We start from the raw sequence: 23,563 nt of genomic DNA on the forward strand, positions 1-23,563 counted from the left end.
GCTCTCCTCCACTCTTCTGTCCGGCCTGACTTTGTAGATTTTAAAAGAACTGGTTAGAGTGAACCTGGAGCAAAGACTCTTCTAAACAGTCAGTCACTTGAGTACTTGGAACACAAAGGTTTTATTTTCCCTCGTCTCGTGGCTGATGGATGAGCCAACCTGAGACATCTTATAACTGATTTGTGTTCTTTCGTCTTCTTCCCACCGCCACCTCTCCTGTCCTCCCCAAACAGAAATGCTCAGCCCTCTGACCTGCACCTGCTCTGTATGCCCCACATGATGCTGCCCACCGGCCCCATGAGCCGCCAACGTGACGCTGCCTCTCAGCCCCGCGCGCCGGCCCCGCCTCCCCCAGCTGCCCAGCCTCTCCTTGGCCCTGACACGGTGCTTCTCAACCACCCGGAAGGTGGTTGGGCCCCAGCCCTGAAGAGTCCGATAAAATCGCCTAAGAGGGCCCTGGACAGTAAATTTTGGGGCCCCGACCCTACCCCGCCGACTGTCATATACATTTGGGAGCCACAGTTCTGTTAGCTCCGGCCCCACCACTCGGGCTTTTCGAGGGATTTTGGTTCTTTTTACCACCCAGGCGGCTCTGCTCCGCCACAGTGTGAACAACAGCAAAACCCTGGTGAGGTCCTGTTTCTCTTAATCCCTGCCGCCTCCCACCCCCCATCCAGGGTCCTTGATCCTCTCCTGGATGGCTTACCCAGCAAACCCCTGCCTCTTCCTCGCCTGCCACCCAGGGACCCATGTGCAAATGAGTCTAGGGGCACGGCCCCAGAGACCACAGCCCTCCCCTCCAAGGTGATCTCGGGGGTCATCCAGGGAGGGCAAGCCAAGAAGAAGCCAGCATTTCCCGCCACCTGGCATCCTCCTCCACCTGGAATCCTCTGCCTTGCTTCCTCGTCAAAACTGAGTAACTGGAAGTGAGTTCATTCCTCCACCAAAATGACCGTGAGCAGAGGAAGGGAGACAGGTCAAAATGGACAGACACCTGGCAAGGTGTAGAATTATTCATATACTTCACCCCAGAGTGGTATTGCCCCTGCCTTCTTTGGAGTCTGTCACCAGAATAGCATCTGAGTACGTTAAAGACTGCGCGGTGAGGTCACCAATGAATGGCAAGATGTGTGTGTGTGTGTGTGCACGCGTGTGTGTTAATAACCAATTTCAAATGCAGGTATAAATGGAATTAGAGCTCCCTGGTATTCATTTGATTAAAATGAGTTTTACTCAGTAAAATTCCTCTCTTATTCTACAGAAGACCCGACCCTGGAATGTTTTCACATGAAGTTTACAACATTTTTTCGTCACCTAATAAAACCCTTTGATTCCTTTCCGCCGCAGACAGTTTTATAAGGATTCATTTCACACGGCGTTCTCAGTATGCTTTTTAGTTTTTATTTCAGGCTTGCTTTTATCACTCCATCTCCTGTCTCCTGCTCTGAGTAAGCAGTGGAGGCTCAGCTCAGCCTCTCCACGCAGGCTGCTCACGGAGGTGGGCACACTGCTGGGGGCTCGGGGAGCCCACTGTTCCCCAAGGTGAGGTGATGTGTGGTCCCTTGCTTTTCAGGAAGTTTGGAGATTTGAACTTACATTAACTGAGCAAAATATTTACCCTCCCATGGTTTGCCTTTCCGCTTCTTCCCCAGGGCAGCAAATTTTGCAAACACGCTACAGAGCAAAGGGGCTTTAAAAAAGCTCTTCAGAAGTCTCCGAATTTGGACTGTAGTGCAAACTCTGTAGATATAAACGAATCTTTTATGACTATCCCAAACGTTAGTTGTCCAGTCCCTCCTACCCAAAGCAGGTCCGAGGACAGCATCCCCTGAGAGCTCGTTAGAAGCGCAACCCCCAGCCCCTCCCCGCCACCTACCGAATCGGGACCTGCACCGTAACCAGTCCCCACATGCATTGAAATTTGAATGCGTTGACCTAGGTAACAAACGTAATGACTTGGTGGGAAGAAATAGTTCACAAAATATTCATCACGGCCTCTTGTATCTGAATCTCGCCTCCATCCATGGAGAGGGAGCGTCATCCTTGGGAAGCTCGGGGCCGGGATGGAGGCGGGGGGGCGCAGCTGGGGGGGTGGAGGACGACAGTGGACGGGGCGGGGCCGAGGGACAGCTTGGCGGGTCGGGAGGCCTGCGGCCTGTGAGGGGCACGGGCGGTGGAAGTCCAGCCCCGTGTGGAGTGTCAGCGGCCTCTGCAGAACGTGCAGGAGTCCCTGCAGGGGCTCAGAAGAGAACGAAGGCTTGACATCACGGGCCTGGAACCTCCCGCCGACCTCTGGGGTCTCTCCTGAAAACAGCAGCCCTGAGGCGGGAAGGCTCTGCTGCAGACCGAATGCTCGTGTCCCTCCCTGTCCACACGGTGCCGCCCTGCCCCCCGGGTGGCGGTGCTGGGAGGCGGGGCCGCTGGGAGGCGGGGCCGCTGGGAGGCGGGGCCGCTGGGAGGCGGGGCCGCTGGGAGGCGGGGCCGCTGGGAGGCGGGAGGTTTAGGTGAGTCTCCCGGTGGAGGCCTTACAGTGAGATCAGGGTGTTTGTAAGAAGAGGGAGGCTGTCGTCAAAACGTCTACAAATAACAAATGTTGGCGAGGATGTAGAGAAAGGGGAACCCGCCGACACTGCTGGTGGGAATGTGAAAATTGGTGCAGCCGCTATGGAAAACAATATGGAGGTTTCTCAAAAAACTCAGAATAGAACCAGAATAGAATGACCCAGTAGTTCCACTCCTGCGTAGCATCCAAAAAACAAAAACACCGACGTGAAAAGATCCTGCGCCCCGAAGTCCACAGCAGAGTCACTCACAACAGCCAATAGCCCGTGCGCCCTCGCGGACGCTGGTTGCCGGACTAGCGCCCAGAGTAGCGGTGAACAGAGAAATGCCCGCGGCGAGGGGACGCTGCCTCGGAACCACGCGCTCACAGGCGGAAAGTCCACCCGCGGGATTCCGAGAGCAGAATCCCAGTCTGTCTTCAGTGAAGAGCCTCGTGTAAAACTCTGCGTCTCCGATGTTCACGGCCTGCGGCTGCGCCTCCCTCGCAGCGCTTAACGAGCTCGCTCTTCTCCGTGAGCGCTGACTTACACCGAGGCAGCAGCGTTAGGTAAAACCACGGGTAAAACACTCGTATAAAACCACGGGGCCGACGCAGGTTTCCTCCTCCCCTGTTAACTGAGGGGCGCTGCATGCGTCATGCTCACAGGCTAGGCTATTTCATCAAATTCCAGAAAACACACCTAGACTGTGAAATGAGAAACTGCTTAAAGGAAAAAAAAATAAAAAATAGAAGTAACTTTTTCCAACTCTTCTGGCCACGTCTCATTATTTTCATGTATTAAAATTCAGGCAACAGTCTAAATATTCTTGAATTTCACATTTAATGAGATCAGTTCAATTTGGCATTTATTAATCACTGTAAAATTTCTCATTTTGGTTTAATTCCGTTATAAGCAATATACTTTTCAAACTGACCTCATCGCTGGCGAGTGCGTTCGCACAGGTATGTAGCTCACACAGCCACATGGGTCAGATCTAAGCCTGGACACTTCCTCACGTGCTATCACAGCGCTGCTCTTTGCTTTCTATTCACTCCACAGAATTACTCACACGGGCACCAACGCTTCCTATGTAACAGAGAAGTAGTGCTATTTAAAGATAGATAAGTTCGGTTTCCAGGTAGATGTTATAAAAACTAGTAAGTGCTTTTTACAAATTGTACTTAGTATCACTTCCCATTTCTCTCTCTACTAAAAGTTCTGACAACTAATGTCAAACTCAAGTGCAGGGTTGTTTTTTTTTTTCTTCTAATTTTAAAAGAAAATTAACCAGATGAGAGTTACAAAATGCAGGGTTTTTTTTTTTTTAATTTTAAAGAAAATTAACCAGATGAAGATTACAAAGCCTATAAAAATCCACATTCTATAAAATGGGGACTCCAGCTGCAAGAAAATCCTCAACTCAAAATGCTAAAATCTGGGCTTTTTTCAAGTGATTAAGTAACTAAGACTATTTTATAACATGGGTATATATTTTTAATGAAATGGCATACCATTTACATACATTTCTTAATCATCCATATTTTTATTAAATATTGCTCCCGTCAATACTGATTTAACCAAATTCACATCTGCAAAGTGTATATAACCTTTTCCCCAGATGAACTAATATCTTTATTAAAAATTAAAAATAGAGATTATGATAGAATGAACCCCAACCTTGTATCTAGATATACTTCCTGTAAATAATATTTTATTTTAATAATTAACACCGTTAAGATAAGTTTCCTTACTAAATTCAAGCAGCAATGAAAGAATATCAGCTCCAAAATAGAAGCTGGGGAAGCTGACCAAATCTGTCAACATACTTGGGCTTAGAAATAACAAAAACGTGGGCTTCCGAGTGATATTCTTTGATGAAAACTCTGTTCTTAAAATTTTGCCTTCAAGTATTATATTTTGTTACATTCTCTTGCAATAGTTTTCCAAATCATTTTTTTCAGAAGATGCCTGAGAGCTGATTACTACTTATCAAAGTTTACCTTCAGACTTGCCACAGCATGTAGCCTTCATCCTCATGAATTTTGGCCATGAAAGGAGAAAAGCCACTTCCTCCACTAACAACACAGAAGGAATTATCCACTGAGATTTGCTGTGACTTAAGCCATCAGTGCCATTAGTCTCAGGTAGCCCGCCAGCTAATTAGTTACTAATACGCTCAGGGATTCGGGCAGTTCTCAGCTTCTCACAGGGCTGTGTTTTGTTTCTATCCGGGACTATATGTTCCTCCCACTTAATCTCCTGGCGTGTTGCGCTGTACTCCCGCTCAGGTTAAACGCTCTGCTCTCCTCCCTGCACGCCTCCCCCGCCCCCCCAGCGCAGAAGGCGTTATTAAGACTGAGCTCGTCTTCTGGCTGCGACGCCTCAGTATTTTTCCTACAAGGTCACCTCCTTGCAAACACTATCTGGTTTCTTTCTAAACGAGCACGTGTAAAAATATCTAAAAGTTTAACCTCCCTCCGTAAGCCATGTGCCTCTCAGGTTTTGGAGGATGCCCATTCTCTGAGACAACGCTTTCACTCCATCCTAGTTAGACCTGCTCCCAATAGTGGTGCTCATGATCTATGCACGACCAGAAACTGACAACGGTCTGGCATTTCTTCCTGCTTTGGCCACCAGCCCGCTCCACTGGGCTCCTCACTGACTGGTGTATTTGACATTTGCGACTCTCCTCGGAGAACTCACTGACACTCTCAACTAAACTCTATGCAAATGATCTCAAAATTCTGTCTTTAATCCCATAATCCCAATAATTACCAGATCTTAACATTTTGTCATGCTCTAAGGATTTGGAACGGTACAAATCTAAAATAGACCCCAACGTCTTACACCCGCTTGCCTTCGGTTGCCCCAGTCTCGGTCGGCAGTGCTAGGACACTAGTATCTTATCTGTAGACCTGCCGGTGAGGCACGGGGTCCCGCTCAAAGCAGACAGACCAGACTGAGCTGTGCCCTGGAGCCCCAACCCTCCCACAGGGCAAAGTCCACGGAGGAGGCTCACCTATCCTAGCCCCAAGGCCAGGGGTGGCTCCAGGGATTAGGCACACGACAGGCACCAGGACTTCAATGAGTGAGCAAGGAAAAATAAGTGGGGATCCAGAGAAACCCTGCTCTGAATCCTGGCTGAGAAGACAAATCTTGAAAGGGGGCCCCATGCTGAGCGTGGGTCCCAGGACACAGTCACAATCCTAGAGGGGCGGGGGACCCAACAGGCTCGAGGTCTGCACTCAGCCCTCACACACACAACCACAGCTTGAGACGGGACAGCAGAGCCTGGTCCCAATATCTGGGGCCTCCTTGGGAGACGGGGTGCTCTGCTGTGGGCATGCAGGCCCAGGAAGCCCACACGAGAACTCAGGGTGCCCAAGGAGTGAGCGACACATGTGTGAACTGTGCAGAGCCCAGGATCAACTGCAAGTAACAGTCCAATGTGCGGAAAGGGGCCCAGTGTCCGGGCAGACACACTTCACTTCCCAAGAATCCTAATGGGGAGACTTTGCTAGAACAAAGCTCCCCGTCTAAGGAAGGGCAGAGAGGTCATGGCCGCTAGTGTCTGCTGCCTCACCGCAAGCCTGTGGGTCCACAGGTCCCTGAGGTCAGCTGCAGGAAGCCAGGGCCCAGGATCCCTTGGAAAGGAGGTGGGCCCTTACAACTGGAGGTCATAAGAATAGGTTCAAGGTCGAAATGCACATTACAGAGCAGCGACCCTCAGCGCCAGCTGCACGATAGAACCACCTGGAGAGCCTTGAAAAATAGCAAACCTGGCGTCCCGTTCCAAGCCGACTGTGCCCAGACCCCTGGAGTGGGGCCCACAGCTCAGGATTTTCTAAAGGCTTAGATTTGTCAGATTTAGCAAACGAAAACATAGGATGCCCAGTTAAACTTAAATTCAGATGAGCAATTTTTAATGCAAGTATGTCCCTTACAATATTTGGGATGTACTTATATTAAAAAAAACCATTCATTGTTTAATCTGAAATTCCATTTTAAGGGGCATGCTGTGAATTTCCTCGGGCAACTTGTGTGACTAATGTACCACCAAGGGTTGGGAACAGCTGCCCGGGGGTTAGCTCACCAAGGTCCTATCCCTGCAATTTTGCAGAGTTTGTCCTGAGTGGAAAGTCAGTTCTGTCACAGCCAAGACTCCTCTGTCAGGTTTGTGAACTAGCGTTTACGTCACCAAACTTTAGGGGTGTCTGCCAGAGGCAGCAGAGAGGACAGGGTCGCTGACCTCAAGGGACCAACCGTCCTAAGATGAAATTAAAGAAAATCTTTATACTTGATCATGTATGAAAATAAGAAATCATTTCTTTAAAATATTTACCTAAATAGTAACTGATCATGTTGACATTTCTGTTTATGACAGAAATCCATTTGCAGCAAGACTTAGAGAAATAAAACCTTTTAGATGGAACATCAAAATTTCATTCTTAAAAATTAACTGCTTTTACATACTATTTTAAAGCTTCCCACATCCATAGGTTTTTGGCACCGAAAGCCACCTCCTGTTTCGAAGGAGGCCTCACTCCTGCAGGCTCCTCTCCACTGTGGGGCTGGAAGCTCTCAAGCCACAGGGTTCCTTGGGAGATTCGAAGCACACCTTTTCGTATTCTTTAAAGCTGAGTTTAAAAGGCCGAGCAGGCTGAGGCGAGGGACCAGGGGCCACGTCAGAGCAGAGACTGACGTACAGCAGCATCAATGCTTGTAACTAATGACGTCCTTGGTTCTGAAACCTGCTGGCCTTTCGTTTTCCAAACCACAGAAGTAAGTTTATTCTCATAATAATGTCTCCTGCACTAACTCGTCTCCAGGTATGTTCGCTTGAACAGGAGGGATGGGGTGGACCTGCGGCCAGTCTGCTGGCCTGTGCACCCCCTGCACACCACCATGGACGCAAGCCCGGGATGGGAACAGCCATCCTCCACACGAGCCACCGCAGAGGACACACTGGGGACCACGGCTCCAGTTGTCCGTCCACAGCTAACACGCGCTGAGGACGGTTCTCTGATTCACCACAACTCCACCGTCTTTTCTTTCATGCAGTCTGCACGCCTCTGAATTACCCGCAAGACATGGTAAGAAACGTAATTGCAGAGATTAATCTGACTCGTGGCACCCCCCATCAGCCAGTTTAGTAACCCAGGAGAAAAAGGAATAAAGCGAGTTCAGCATGACATTTTCTTGATGAATGCAAGTTACAAATTTTTGTTGGTGTTTTTGGTGTGGTAGCAGCCTCTATTATTACCCCCAGATGGTCCATATCCTAATGTCCTTAGCTACCAGTTACTGCCAAATTTTCTCATTAAATTCTCTTGCCCGTGGCTCAGTAAAGATGGAATGAAATGAGGGAAGACCTTTTGTTTTCAAACTTTGTTTAGAATGACATAGGAAGAAAATTTCTGACTTTTCTGCAGGGTGTCAGCCCCATGGAATGAACACGCTGGTTCATGAACGAGCTTTTACAGGGTATCTGAGAAGCCCTGACGTGCAAAGATGCTTTGGAAGGGCATCTGAGACGGGCATTTCATACGTAACACTATCTACTAATTAAAAACTATTTTTAAGTCATGCTAACCTTGGGTATCTTTGGTTTAAAAGAAAGAAGGCAACTTTTAAGGAGTAGAATTTTAAAGCAGGCTCTGAGAATTTCATTCTAAAGAGCAACAAAGAACTGACCATCGTTTTGCACGATGACAAAAGCTCCTGGCTGCCGTCACAGTATCCCGGACAGAGGTGCTTCTGTAAAGACAACTGATAAACGAAAGGCGCACACTTTGAAGGTGAGTGCATGGCAGAAGACGTGTCAGAACTGGCATTTGAGGCAGGTTTTTCTCATCCTTTGTTTTGAAGCAGGAAAGGGACTGCTGTTAGCCGGTCTATTTAAGGAAACATCACCCTGCTCCCACTAACACTCCCCGTAACCCGACACCCGCCCGCGCTGGTCCCACACTCCCTGGGACAGCAACTCCGTCATGTTCTGGGGCTCAGACTCAGTGGAGGCCACCTGAGCCGACAGATGACCTCTGGGGACAGACACCACGAAACTCAGCTGGTCCCCTTTGTCTATCAGTGACCCTCACCTGCCACCTCCCTGAGCCCACACGCTCTCTCTGCCACTCGGCTCGCCAGTTCCAGACGACAGACCACTTGGGCGTGGGCTTGCCTATTTGCAAATAGCCTGGTGAGGTCAGCCCAGACCTGCATGTCTCCTCCGGGCCACTTAAAATCCAGCAGGACACCACCAGTCATTCAAAGACCAGCGTCAGGGATACGGAACTTCCCGTGATCTCTGACTTGCGCTGAGCAGAGCAACAACAGAAGACCTAGAAAATGCACTGGTCTATGATATCCACGTTTTGAGAAGTTGATTTTCATGGCCATGATGGCCATCAGCAGTGGTGTCTAAGCTTAAGCGAAGCAGAGTGAACCCGGCTGAGATGCTGAGGCGCGTGGGGAGCACCAGGTGGTGCCCCGCAGGCAGGAGGGCCTGGCGAGCTGTGCCCGCCTTCACGGAGCCGGCCTCTGGGGCTTCCACGCCAGGGTTTGTGGAGGCAGGGCCAGACGCAAGCTGCTCTCTGCCACTGCTCAACGGAGTGCTCCGCTCGGAGCCACCAGAAGCCCCAAAGAAAGCAGGCACTTCAGATGCATGAAATGTTAACTCCTGGTTGTGATCTTCTCTGTCACACTGATCACTGGTCCACAGCCAGGAAGCTGGGTTCCAGTGACATTTCTGCTGACCAACTGCGTCCCCTGACGAAGACATTTCCCCTCTCAAAATCTGTCTTTCTCTCCCTTAAAGGGGCTTATTTCTTCTAGTTTCAAAGATTATTGTGAAGCTAAGATACAGTGACGAATGTGGAAGTGTCTGGGGGAAAAAAAGCAACAAAGACACTGTGTTGATTTAATCTTTCTCGAACAAGCCTGTTCAACTGTCTGCACAAACGGTGTCTGCCCTGAATTCCCCCCACCACCTCTGTCACGTCCACCTCCACCACTGAAACAGGAGGCGTGTCCGCGCCTGACCCGACCCTTGGAAGGACACTCTCCCTTGTACATGTGACATCGGGTTAGCACAAGGCTGTTACCAGTATTATGTTAGAGAGGGGCGCTCCCCACCCCAGAGTCAGGGCACGACTTAACGGTCAGGAATCCCCGGGAGGTCACTGGGGATCAGAGCGCCAGGCGGTGCTGGGTGTCCCAGCCAGAACCTTCTAAAGGTCAGATCCCGTGTTTGGGTCCAGGCAGAGACTGACAGACGTACTCTGAGCTACCATGGAGAACTTTGCTTTTGTCATTCCCCCTCAAAACACTCCCACCCAAACCCAGAATGAAGCATGAGCTTTCCCGAGTGAAAAGTCACAAAAGCCAAAACCACAAGGAGGCACCGCCTCACAACCATCACACCGCGGTGCCTGTCACAGAGACAAAGGGCAAGTGTCGGTGACGCTGTGGAGAAGCTGGAAGCCTGCGCAGCGCTGGTAGAAACGTAAAACGGTGCAGCCACTGGGGAGAACAGTGCGGTGGTTTCTCAAAAGACTTAACACAGAGTTACCATATGATTCAGCAGTCCCGCTTTATACACCCCCAAAATTAAGGGCAAAGATTCAAAGACATATTTGCACGCCCGTGTTCACAGCAGCATTGTTCACAGTAGCCAGAGGTGGAAGCAACTCAGGTGTCTGTTGATGGATGAACAGATAAACAAAACGTGGTCCAACCAGACAACGGAACATCGTTCAGCCTTAGAAAGGAAGGAAGTCCTGACGCAGGCTACAACACGGACGAGCCTTGACAACACGCTCAGTGAAGCAAGCCGTCACAAAAGCACAAACCCTGTACGATTCTACTTACATGAGGTTCCAGGAACAGCCCACTTCAGAGACAAAAAGCAGAATGTGGGCGCAGGGGCCAGGGGAAGGGGGTGGGGAGTTGCTGTTCAAAGGGGGCAGAGCCTCCCTTTTGTAAAAGGACAGTAGCTCCGGAGGTGGGTGTGGAGATGGCCACACAGCGATGCGAACACACTTAACATCACTGACCTGTGCACCTAAAACGGAGTAAGATGGTTTTACGTGACGTGTGTTTCACCACAACTTTTAAAAAAGTAATAAAAGCTCATTTCATCCATTTTTCGGTTTGGGAACTGTCTGAGGAGAAGGCAGACAGGCCCAGACAGCCGCGGGCAGGGAGCAGGGCCGGTCACGCTCCTGCAGCACCGCCGGGCTGAGCGCGGGGCTCCTATGCCCGGGCGGGCTGCGTGCCGCCTGCCAGGAGCGAGCCGGTCCTGCTGCAGGTGTCTGGCCTGCAGGTCCGCCTCAAAATCACAGCCAGACACACCGTGCTCAGGGCCACCGCTGCTTCTGAGAGAGGCGTGTCTTTGTACCACGTGGAAAATGAGGGTGTTTTCCCTGCCAGAGAAGGGGATGAAATGTTCGCACAGTAGAACTCAGCGCACTGAAGTTCCTCGGAAAATCCAAGATTTACGGACCCTCTCCTGTGCGAGCCAGGAGTCCAGGCTTTGTTATACCGCCCCCCACCCCGGCTCCCAAGACCGTCGCCGCCACGGGTTTTAGAGCCTTCGTGCTCTGCCCAAAGCTCTCTGCGCCCCCACGTCCCCTCACCCTCACCCGCCTCTTTATAAAAAAAGCTCCAGTGAGAGCTGCTTTGTAAAGCGGAAGAGTAACAGAAGTGAAAGGGCTCTGAGTGAGCCCTGCTGAGAGCACGTGGTTAAGAGATAAGATTATTTCTTATCTCTTTCCCTCTTCCCCAAAGTATTTGAGGTTACTACCATGTGGTTAGAACATTTTAAAAATTGGATTTGGAGTTATGGGATCAATACTTTTAACTGATTGACAATTTTTACAGACACAAAAATCAATGGCATTTTCAAGGTAATCACAGTTAGTCAAAATAACGTAAGTCATTTTTCATTTTTCATAAGTTGAAAATAGCCCTGTCTGGGCCAACAATGAGCAGAACGTGTTTAAGCGTGGTCCTGTTTGGATAAACTTTTTACAGCATATATATGTATGCTGGATTTCTAAAAGAAATCACAAGAAACAATCAACAGTGTTCACTGTGAAGGTGAGCTTGAACTGGGACCATAGATAATTCCTCATCATTTTAGAGTTTTCTGTACAGTTTGAATCTGTGACCCCATGCTAGTATGTGTATACTCATTCATTCATTCATTCATTCATCATTCATTCATTCATTCAAAGTAAAATGCTGGCTGTGCTCAGAGGAATCAGACAGAGCCCCTGGCAGAAAGTTCATATACTCTTAAACCAATAAAAAAATGTTAAAAAAAAAAAAAAAGAGAGAAAACTCACATACTCTAGTGGGAAAAACTGATAAATACATTATTAAAACAACTATCGTGTGTTATAATTGCTTAAGATACTGGGTTCGCAGCCTGACTAGGCCATTTTTCGGCTGTGTGATCTTGGGCAAGCTGCTTAACCTTTCTGTGCCTCAATTTCCATCTGTAAAACGAGGATAATCGCAGATATTACCTTATAGAGGCTTCATGAGCATTCCATGAATGAACACACATGAAGCACTTAGACCAGGGCCCGGCACATAGTAAGCTGTCAGCAAACACCTGATGTTGTTCTAGTAAAGACACAAGACAAGGATCACACCTCACACCAGCACAGGGCAAAGGGCTTTCCTCTGCCTGGGTCCTGGTTACCAAGGCTTTGAAGAGGAGCTGCTACTGGAGCCAGGCCTTAAAAGGCAAATAGGTGTTTGCCAGGTGAACAGGGGGGAAATGACGTCTCAGGGAAAAAGAACAGTAGAGGAAGGCGGGGGCTGGGGGTGGACGCCAGGACCACAGCCCCCGACAGGCAATGTGAACTCCTGAACCTCCCTTCCAGGAGCTTCTCAAGGAAATGAACAAGAAAGAGCAACGCTGCTCATTTTTAAAATCCGGAACGTAATCTGTGTAAAGTCTGACCCTTGTGTGGCATTTCAGACTCCCTTGTTAAACTGGCTTTTTTATAGTCTTCTTGGTAGAAGTTCACACCTGATCAAACATCTGTAAATGAGCCAGTGTGAAAAATTAAAATCCTGAAATATACAGCAGACATGCACGCAGACCTCCGGGGCAGACGTGCAGGGCAGAGCCGGCCTCGCACCTCTCACAATCGAGTTTGCACCTGCTTCTGGGGTCAAGCAGTTTCCCATGTGCCATTTGGCATTGGGAAGTGACTTTTTGGCAGTCCTTCCCAGGATTCCCCCATGTGGGTTCCAGGTGAAGGTCCAGCACCTCACATCCTCCCAGGTGATACATTGGGAGTTCGGGATTGGCAGATACTATAATATATAAAATAGATAAACAACAAGGTCCTACTGTACAGCACAGGGAACTACATTCAATACCTTGTAATGGCCTATAATGAAAAAGAATGTGAAAAGGAACATATATATATGTATGTATGTAGAATTGAATCACTATGCTGTGCACCAGAAATTAACACAACATTGTAAACTGACTCTACTTCAATTTAAAAAATAAGAATCAGAGTGTTAGAGATAGGAAGTTTGGACATCTGGCCCTGTGGGCTCCAGGCCACACGCTGAGAACCTCCTCACTGCCCACGATTCCAGACACACTCGGTCGCTAGCAGCCTACCCAGTATCCTGCCCTCTTTCCTGAAAAACAAACTTCTTCAGCCTCTTTGCAGAGGGGGTGGCCATTGAGACATAAGCATAAAAGAATAAAAAGTTTTCAAGGAAAACTTTTTGCCCTTCTATTCCTCAAGCTACAAGAAAAGCAGATGTTGTGGCAGGAGCTCCAGCAACCATCTTGTGACCATGAAGAAAAGACTGGAGAATTTCGAAGACCTTGGGTATAAACCAGCACCTCTGGACTTCTTAACTATCAGGGTCTAAATCTCTACGTATTTAATCCACCAGAATCAGAGTTCTGTTTCTGGAAGCCACATACAATTCCTAAATGATCCACTGACTAAATGTTAGCACGTACCGACTGACAATTGTTCAAATGTTTGTTTGCACTGGTGTGGTTAGTAAGACTCAAACTTATTTGAAAGAATTGATGAATAAAAATAGCTTTTCGTCATGTGTTTTCTCAACAGGAAATAACAGAAGTATAGCTGCTGTTACAGGGGAATCTGTGAGTTTTTAAATCTTACGCTAATAAGGCTGAATGTCACTAGTCTCATTGGAGCCTTAAAGTGACTTTCTAAGGTCAGGTCTCTGTGTCCACGAAGTGGTCTTCTTCTACCTCCCACAGACATCACTCAGGACTGCTGCTGTAGACCCACCAGCAAGGAGTGAGCAAAAGTCCCGGGGCTTCTGAGGGAAAGCCAGCCCTCTAAACACACACACACACACACACACACACACACACACACACACACGGTCACTCTTCAAAGGGCAGGATGTGCAGCTAAATCTGGGTTTACAGCCTTGAATCACATCCACCCCCACACAGGAGAAAACACTCCAGGCAGCTTCAGGCACGAAGACCAGCACATTGGATGATTATCAGTGAGGGAGGAAGGAAGGAAGGGAGGGAGGGAGGGAGGGAGAAAGGAAGGAAGGAAGGGAAGAAGGGAGGGAGGGAGGGAAAGAGGGAGAGGAGGAGGGAGGGAGGGAGGACAGAGCAGTGAGTTACAGTGAAAAGAGACAAACCAGCCAGACTTCGGGGCACTGGAAGGCTGAGGCACCACTTCCCCAACATTTTTTTCCAGGCCCTGAGAGCATGAACAGCGGGCCGCTGTTTCACAGTAAACTTGTGAGTCTGAGAGGAGTTAAATATAGCAGTTTCCCACCCAGCTACAGAACTGAATGTGCCAAATAATTTTGTATTAATTGACTGTGCAAATGCATGGCATGTTACAGCCCTTGAATTCCTTGCCTGTGTTTAGCGGTTTATTAATTATAAAGGACACGTATAGTTCACGGTTTGTCTTTCTGTTGTTTTCATTAGGGTAAGCCCTCAACAATGCCAAGTTCGGTAGACGAAATGTCTGCAAAAAAAGTTTATGAAATTTGTTTAAAAAGAAGCACAAATTTTATTCCAGTTCTGTTAATTCAGTGATCTAGATGCAAAGCTGAGGAATGCGGCTCAGGGCCCAGCACGGCACTTCCGCGTCACCAGCAGTGCTGGTAACCGGACGAACGCGTTTGCTTTTCTGCATGTAAGTTCTAATAACATCCTTGAGTATCTTTTCTCTGAACCAGTTTACCAATCATCAGTCTTGTTCACACTTTTTTTTTTTTAAACCAAGCCGTCTCCCTGCCAAATAGAGAAAGGCAAACTTTAACCAAGTCCGTTATTACTAATTATAAATTAGTAAAGTTTGACTACATGAGGTTTTACTGTCTGACTGACTGTGATGCCAGCGCTCTCATATTTAAAGAAAATCTAGGTTGATTTTAAGCTAGTAGCCCCTTTTCAAATAAATGAGGAAAAGTTAAGCTTACTGCTGATACATGTGTACCTATGTGTGTATGTGTGTATGTGTATGTCAGCATGTGCTGCGGCTGAACTAGAAGGACTCTCCCAGTTTAAAACTCACATCCTCAAAGCATCCTTTCCTACCTGGTCTTAGTCCATGCTCTGCTCCTTCTTTAAACACTATTAAAATAACACTAAAGGGATCTGTGAAATGGCAGACACACACACACACACACACACACACACACAGAGTCAAAAATAACAAGAGAAGACACAACTGTGATGGAATTTTGGAAACTGGAGGCACGTGGATAAGTGGGAATCAACCAGGCAAAGCCAGGAAACTGACTCTTAAGACAACAGAGGAGGAACATTGAGGAGCAACTTGAACTGTCCAGCAAAACATCCATAGTCTCACCTGGAAAGCTTTGAAAAGATACTGATCCCTTTGTCTTAGTCCCAGAGATTATGATTTAATTGGTCTGGCATGTGGTCTGGACATTGGAGTTTTTAAAGATTTCCTAGGTGATTCTCACATGCAGACAAGTTTTGGGACTTCTGTCCTAACATGAAGAACAGAGACTAAAACTAATGAAACAAAGCAAGCTGGGGGAAGCAGAGATTATGCAGAGAAAAGAAAACTTAAAAAAAAAAAAAAACTCATCAATATCCTCAGATAAAATGTATTAAATCTGTTACAAGAACAGAATTCACGTAAAAGAAACACTCAGAAAATACAAAAGAGTTTTTGGAATTGACTCTGATAGTTGACAAGAGAACTTAAAGGAGCTTCCACAATAAAGTAAAGAAACCTTCCTGAAAGCAGAGCAGAGAAGGAAAACAGAAGCAAAAGGTCAAGACCTGGCTAGGAGACCCAACATTCAAATACCGAGAGCCCCAGAATGAAAACAAGAGAATGTGACATCGTCCAGGAAGGTTTCCCAGCGGAAGGACGTGAGAGGTCAGTGAACATCCTGCACGGTGGATGACACACCCGTGTAAGGTCTGTCATTGCAAAATTTCACAAGATCAAGGACAAAGAGAGGGTCTCACAAGCTGCAGGAGAGAAGAACTTCCACCACATACACAGGGTCAGGATCCTGCCCTCCTTTGGACTTCTCAACAGCAACATGGAAGCTAGAAAACAATGGTCAGTGTCTTGCAAATTCTAAGAAGAAATTATTTCCAACCAGCCGGATAAACTATTATCCAAGTGCACGTGTAAAATAAAAATGTGTAAGAGCTCAAAAATATGGCATTAGGAAACTATTGGAAGACGTCTTCCATCTAAACGGAAGAGTAAAACAAGAAAGAAAATCCAACAGACGATGCCCAACATAGGAAATGGGGCTTCTCCAGACTGATGGAGAGTAGAAATCCTAGGATATCAGCTGTGCTTCAGGCTTAGAGGGCAACCACCGCAGAGCAGAATAAAGCTCAGATTGGTCAGAAGTCTCTGGGATGAATTTGTTCAAGAAGATAAAATCGATAGGATTCCTGATATATCTGAACGTATGTAGCAAAGACTTAGACAGTTAATAGGTAGTTTGCTTTTGAATTCAAGATAAGTACTTTTAAAAGTTAAGCAAATTTTAAAAATAAAGGCAACCAATAATTCCAGTGAAAAGAAAGGTCTGAGCAAGAAGTGAAAATTCATAATAATCCTCTACATTGTTCTCAGTTATGAATAGAATTTTCAATTAAACAATGATTGAAACAATGAATTTTTACTTAACCAAAAATTATAATACAACTAATTTGGGAGAATGGGGACAAGAAGCAGGACATAAAAGGTGTGTTTGAGGGGGCTGGAGGTGGGAGACAAAGGAGATCCAATCTTTACCTTTCTCTCTACACCATTCAACCTAAAAAACCTAAATATGAAAAAGGAAAAAGAATATACATAATATATACAATATTAATATAATATAATATAAAGAATATGTATAATTATTTAGACCTTTGGAGATAATTGAAAGAATCAGCTAAGACAAATGGAAACATTCACCTCTGACGGGGGAGGCATAGGGACAAGAGGAGCAGGATTGCTGTTTCTCATGAAAGGCTTTGTAGAATTTATGGATCTTTAAAGTATGTGAATGTATCATGCATATAAAAATTTTATACAAAAAAATTAAGATTTTATGTAAAAATATTTTTACATATTTTATATAAAACGTTTTAATAATGAGTGGGTTGCCCCAATTTTTTGCATGACAATTGAAAGCCTATCCTATCACCTTAATAATTCACTTTTACACTGAATAATTCACATTTTTTCAGTGATACACCAACTTCTCACATTTTCACTTCTTTAATTTAAAAAAATTAACATTTTTTTATAATAAACTCTGATTATTATTAAGATGATTAAGTAAGGTTTTGAATGTAGCCTTTCCCATCCCTGTAGAGCATCAGAAAGAGTTTCTTTTAAAGCTTGGAGCTGAAACAAATTTGCTGAAGCAATTCCACATTCAAACGCTTGGACGTACAGAAGGTGCGAAGGCTCCTCAGAAACGCGGGCCGGCCCTCGTCCTGGGCGCTCCCGCGCTTCTCTCGCCCTCTCTGGTGCCCGTGGTCTGCGCTCGCTCTCGCGTTTGGGATCAGGCTTCCGTACCTCCTCTTCGCCGTGGCCCAGCCAGAGCACCTCCTGACGTTAGCGTTTCGGCTTCTCCCATCTTCGGTAAGCGCTCGGGTGGGGGTGGTCGCGCCGCGGTGCCCCGCCTCCAGGCATCCCCGGCCAGACCGACGCGCTTCGTGAGGCCGCGAGCATCCACAGGAGCCCGGCTATTTCTGGGCTCTTCTCCGCAGAGCGCTTCCACGGCCCCGGGCCCTCCGGGGGGTCGCCTCGGAGGCGGCCTTGCGCTCCTTCACGGCCCTGCAGCCACGGACGGCGTTTCGGCTCCTCCCGCAGCGCCTGCGCGGACGGGCTGGACTCACAGGGGGGGCCTGGCGACGCTTGTCGGTCTTCACCCCCAAACCCGCGCACCCTGGGGGAAGGGCAGGGCTCAGCTGGCAGAGCGCATGCTCAGCACCCTCGAGGCCCCGGGTTCAACCCCCGGTACCTCCTCCCAGCGGAACTCACTGAAGAAACCTAATTACCTCCCCCCTGCAAACAAACACCACGAAGCCAGGCACGCTGGCGTTCCTGCCCCGAGGCCAGCCGGGCTCGCTCCGGGCAGGGTGTGTGAAGGAACGGCAGGAACCCCAGAGGGTTCAGATCCAAAGGGACTCCGGGAAAGGCGCCTGGGCTTTGGTCCCGCGGAGGAGGAGCCACGCCCCGCCGCGAGGAGAAAGGCCTCCAGAGCGCTTTGCCGCCCGGGCTGCGCAACGGAAACGTGGCGGGTAGCTGAGAGTTGGCGGAAATAGTGGAGGAAAGGAGAAAGCTTATTATGTTTTTTTTTTTTTTTTTTTGCCAACACTCACACTACAGAAATGTATCCTTTAGACATTTATGGTCGGTCGCTAACCTCGTGTACTGAGGCAACATACGTCAGAATTCCGCAAACATCAGGATTCGGTATTAAAACAAAATCAAGCACTCCTGCAGCTGGAGGGGCTCTGAGTGCATCGCTTTCACTCTCCTTTGATGACATCCCGGACGCGCGGTTCTGCTTCAAGCCCACAGCTCCTCCAGCCCGTTCCGGGTGGGACGACCCCAGCATTTGGAAGGTCTTTCTTGCAACAAGGTTGGCTCTCCTGGTCTCTTATCTTCAAGACCCCAACCGCAAGGGTTTCCCAAGGAACAAGCCGCAGCCGATGCGACTGGACTTCTTTCATTGGCAGCTGCAGGCGTCAGCCTGGAGCCACGGGGCGCCGGAGGGCTTCTGAGGAGGCTAGGAAGGGAGCAGGGCCTCCACAGAACCTAGGCAAGCACGCCGCGTGTGAAAGTCCAGAAACGGTACCGAGATGCTGGGACTGCAGGATTGCAAAAAAAGAGCAAAATGTTTCAGGTTACAGACAGATGTAATAAAAAGCGGAGAAGACGTGGTAGGTGAGAGGGAGGAAGGGGCTCCGGGCACACAAAGCCGCAGCCATTTGCCAGGAAATGGCTTAAGTGTTTTGAGACCGTAGGTGAGTGGTCTACGTGAAACCAGACCCCAGTGTCAGATGTCGGTGTAAGTGAATTCCGCCCTTGACTTGCTCTCCTCATGGGCCCTGCGCTCCCCTTGGAGGAGACCAAGGCCGTGCCCAGGCTGCTGAGGCGGCTGCAGGAGGCGTGGTGCAAAGTCGGAGAGGCTCGAAGGAACCTCAAAGGAGCCTCGACCCTCGGCCTTGCTTGCTGTGTGTTTAACCAAATGGTAATTCAGCCTAAAACAAACTTCTGTGTAAATATCTTGAAATTGGACGTTTATGGCAGGAGAGACCACTTTTGTGATACTGGGAATTGTAAACATGTGTCCCAGGCACTGGTCATCTGAAATGGGGTCCTTGTGAAGTCCCTGCGGGGTTTCAGAGAGCACGGATATGGACAGATGGTGGCACGCCACGAGCATGGAGAATTTGCTCCTTCTGGTCAACCCCACGAATCCTGGAGCCCTGACTCCATCAACCAAATCAAAGTCAAAGGCTGCTACCCTTTAAAACAAAATAGAGCCAACAGGACCTCGAACACAAGGCACTTGGATTCTGTTACTTACAATTGTGGCCACGCCAAGGAGCAAGACACTGGAGAGCCCCACAAGGCTTTCGGGGAGGAAGTGGAAATTGAGGAGGGGGGAGCCATGAGGGCGGCGGCCAGGGCACTACAGAGCTCCCCTTCCCCCAGAGCCGTCGGCGGGCGGGAAGCCCCCCAGGGACAGGCATTCTTTGACAGAAAACAAAAGTCATTGTTTCCAAAACTTTAGCATCTTAAGAATCTCTTGAAGATAAGGATCAGAAATTTGATTTCAGGGGCCTGGAGTGGGGCCCAGGAGTCAAGGGCAACAGTGACGGTGACGGACCTGGTTCCCGCTTCCCGCTTCCTCAGCAGCAGCGGCCCTTCCGAGGACTCACCACGGCCTGGTGCCGCCCTTGCGTGACCCGCTTGGCCCAGTTCCCTCCCTTCTGCCCCAGGAGACCGAGGCACAGCGACCCCGAGGTCACTTGGGGAGAGAGTCAGCACAGCCAGATCCCTGTTTTTAATTAAAAGGTAACCCACGCTTTGGACAGCAAAGTCCCACAAGGGCCCTGGGACACTGGGCGGCGGTCCTGGGCACGCTGGCTTGTTTCTCCGTTTGCTGGAAGGTGTTTCTTGTGTGTAGGACGCGGCGAAACCCCACTGCTCTCTGCAGAACGGGGGTCTGCACTCCAGTGCTCTGGAGGGGCCACTTGTACGTCTTTAACCCGTTGTGTGTTGTTTGAAGAAAGAGCTTAAAAATACAGACATTTGAGAAGCCTGGCCTTGAGGAGATCCCAGCCCTTTACCAGGGTCTCGGCGGGCCTGAGCCGCCTGCCTCTCCACCCTCGCCTCCGCCGCCCCATGTTTTACGCGTCAGCTTGCTGGGCCCCATCTTCTGTCTGTGACCTTCCTCACTGTCCCCAGCCACTCAGGTCAGGCTGGGGCCCCAGAACCAGGCAGGGACCACGGGACGCATCTCCTGCGTTCTGGTTGTCACGGTGACCAACGTCCTCCATCCCTGGTCGGCTTCTCTTCACCAACATGGAAATCCAGGACATTCATATCTGTTTCTTCTTGATCTTCAGATCAGTCCATCCAGCTGCCCTCTCCCAGTCCCCTCTCTCTGGCTCCCCCCACCTACGCAGGAGACCACCCACGGTGCCCACGTCTGTAGCTCTGCCCTCTGTCCCTCTGTCTCTGCCTCCCCTCTGGCTGCAACATCTCCCAGCACTGTGAGGACATCTCTGCTGTCCCTTTGGTGCCCCAGCCATGGGCACAGGCCCTCCCACTCCTTCCTGTTTCCAGTCCATCAGCTGCACCCATACCTGGCTCCTGGTATCCAGCGTCAGCTCACAGCCAAGGTCCCAAAGCACCTTGTGTGCAGCCCTTCACTCACAGGCCCTGCCCTGTTCCTGTGCAGCTGAAAATACAGGACGCCCAGTGAAATCTGAATTTCAGATGGGCAACGAGGAACTCTGGGGTATGAGTTTGTCCTAAATATTAAGTGGACATATTTAAGCTAAAAATGATGCATTTTTATCTGGAATTCAAATTTCACTGGGGTCCTGAACTTGACCCGGCAGCCTTGCCCGGGCCCCCGCCTGCAGTGTGGGGCCAGGTGCCTCCCTAGGCCTCTTGGGACACTTTCCAGACTGTGGGCTTCAGTTCTTCAGACGTGTTTTAGTGATGCTGAACCTCTGGGGAGATGCTGAAGGTCTCATTTTGTTCCTTCTAAGAGGCCCCTCCTTGGGGGCCTTTTCCAGTGTTTACGCGGAGACCCGTGGGAAAGCAGACTTGACAAACTACACAGGAGCCTATTAAAGCCCGCCCTGGAGGCAGGGATTTTTGTGATTTTTCATTGACGTAACCCAGAAGGGTCACTGGGGCAGTTCCTCCCAGCGGGACCTCTGGGCCCCAAGCAGCTTTACCTCATCCAGGTGGAGACACAGTCGGCAACCCTCAGATTCTCCCTTCCCGCCTCCCTCCAGCGCCACCTGATCAGGAAACCCACCACGCTCTTTCGCAAGCACATTACTTTATTTGGGAGTGGTCAACAAGGATGCGTGGACAGCTGGGTAAGAACAGAGCTCGGGGCTCCAGCAAGACGTCCACACTGGGTGTGGGGCTCACACGCTGGACAAAGCCACCCGGGCAGGAGGCAGGTGGACCCAGAGCCGCTGTGGCTGTGCTCACGGGGCCCATGGGAAGGGATGCATTCCCCCATAAGCGTGGCCGGCTGGCCAGATGTCAGCCCACCAGGTACGAAGGACGGAGTCCCCGCAAATCTACTGCCCGAGAGGGGGTGGTTTTAAACATTTTGCACGAGGGAATTTTGCCAGCTTGGAGTGACCCTTATTCCGGGAGGACTGCCCAGCATAGGGGAAGAAAAGTGAGAAAACAGGAAAGAGTCCAGTCTCCAAAACCCAGCTTTCCTTACCGCACGTGGAATAAAGAACTCAAACAGCTGCCGACGCAGCTCCCTCTGGGTCAAAGCTCTGGCGTTCACCTAAGAGGCTAATTCTTAGGCCACATTCTCTTACTCAGCACTTTTAATCAAAATAATCAGTCCAGTGTCTGAGGAGGAACAGGGAATGAATGGGGCAGTGTAAGAATCCCTCGCTGCTAATGAAATATTTAAAAACCTGGGACAGGGATGGCCTGTGCTACTGAATACAGAGGAGACTCTCACAGTTCCCTGCCTTACCCTGGCTTTTTCTCTTTTTTTTTTTTTTTTTTTTTTTGCAAGGGGAAAAAAATAGAATTTATGCACCTTAAAAAAATATGAAGTGAAAAATTATCCATTAGCACAGCAAAGACCTATTTCCAGGAAACAGGTTTTAAAAGAAAATTCTTGACGTCCTGAGGTTAAGCCAGGAGGTGTCACGACTTTGAACGTGGACAATAAAAGAACCACTGTGTCCAGGTGCAGTGCAGGCCTGCCCTGCTTCGTCGTTAAGGGGGGCTGCTGAAACCCCTGGTCGTGGTCCAAAAGCAGCCTGGCAGTTCGCATCCTGCATTAAAATTTATAAACCACCAAAGACCTTTTCTCACAGAAAAGTTAATTCAGGCTGGATAGCCTGGAAAGAAAAAAAGTATTCAGGAAGGTAGTCATGAGAAGGGGTTATATGGAAAACTAGAGGTAAGTACTGCTTTTTACTCCCCTAAAATGTACTAAAAATACAGCCATAGTAATTTCAGAAGAAGGGGAATGGCACCGAGTATAATTCCACTTCTAAGACGTCCCAGGACGAGCCCTGGAACGACGAGAACTAACGCGCAGGGCTGATAAGACAGTGACAGGGTGAGCGGCAAGTCGGACCCAACCGCGGGACGGAGGCCGCTCACCTTTGGTACCTGCTCTGGCGCTGGCTCAGAGTCCCCTCTCTCGCTCTGTCTGGGCAGGTCTGCGAGGTGTGGCCCCTTAGCCACGGCCCCACCATCTTCTCCATCTCCCTCTGCCTTCCTCCCTCCTGCACTCTGAGCCTTTACTGAGTGCCTTCTGTATGCTGCCCTGGCTCTATTCCTGCCCACCCTCCAGGTGGAAAGTGGAACACGACCTGCTCAAAGAAACTGTCCTGAACTCCCACAGATGGGGTCAGACTCCCCTGCATCTGCCCTCGGCCAGCCCTCAGCACCCTTTCCACTGCCTGACTCCTCCGTAAGACTGTGGAGGCAAGGGGAGACCATTTCTGTTACCCCCACAGTGTCCAGCCTGTTCCACCCACACACCCCCTGATGCTCAGGGAATCTTAGTGAGATGAGTAAATGCCAGACTCCGCGAGCCCAGTGTCACATACCCATGTCGCCTTTTATTTCATCTTTTATTCCAAAAGGACTTGGTGATTTGGCTCTGAAGTTTGCCTTTTAAGGGGGTTGGTCAAGAAGAGAAAGTGGCCACAAGGACAGAGTGGCCATCACAATAGCTGGTCATGACATCGCCCTCGCACGGCAGTGACAGGGCAGCAGGCCCCTGGC

General features: G+C 49.1%; 1 protein-coding gene across 5 annotated transcripts in view; it reads right to left on the reverse strand.

Annotated features, from left to right (window-relative positions):
• Positions 1-23,563, reverse strand: part of MYLK4 (myosin light chain kinase family member 4) — a 70,725-nt gene that overhangs the window by 29,909 nt on the left and 17,253 nt on the right. The gene's annotated exons all lie outside the window — the stretch shown is intronic.

This window comes from Camelus dromedarius, chromosome 19 (genome assembly GCF_036321535.1).
Source record: "Camelus dromedarius isolate mCamDro1 chromosome 19, mCamDro1.pat, whole genome shotgun sequence".
NCBI lineage: Eukaryota > Metazoa > Chordata > Mammalia > Artiodactyla > Camelidae > Camelus > Camelus dromedarius.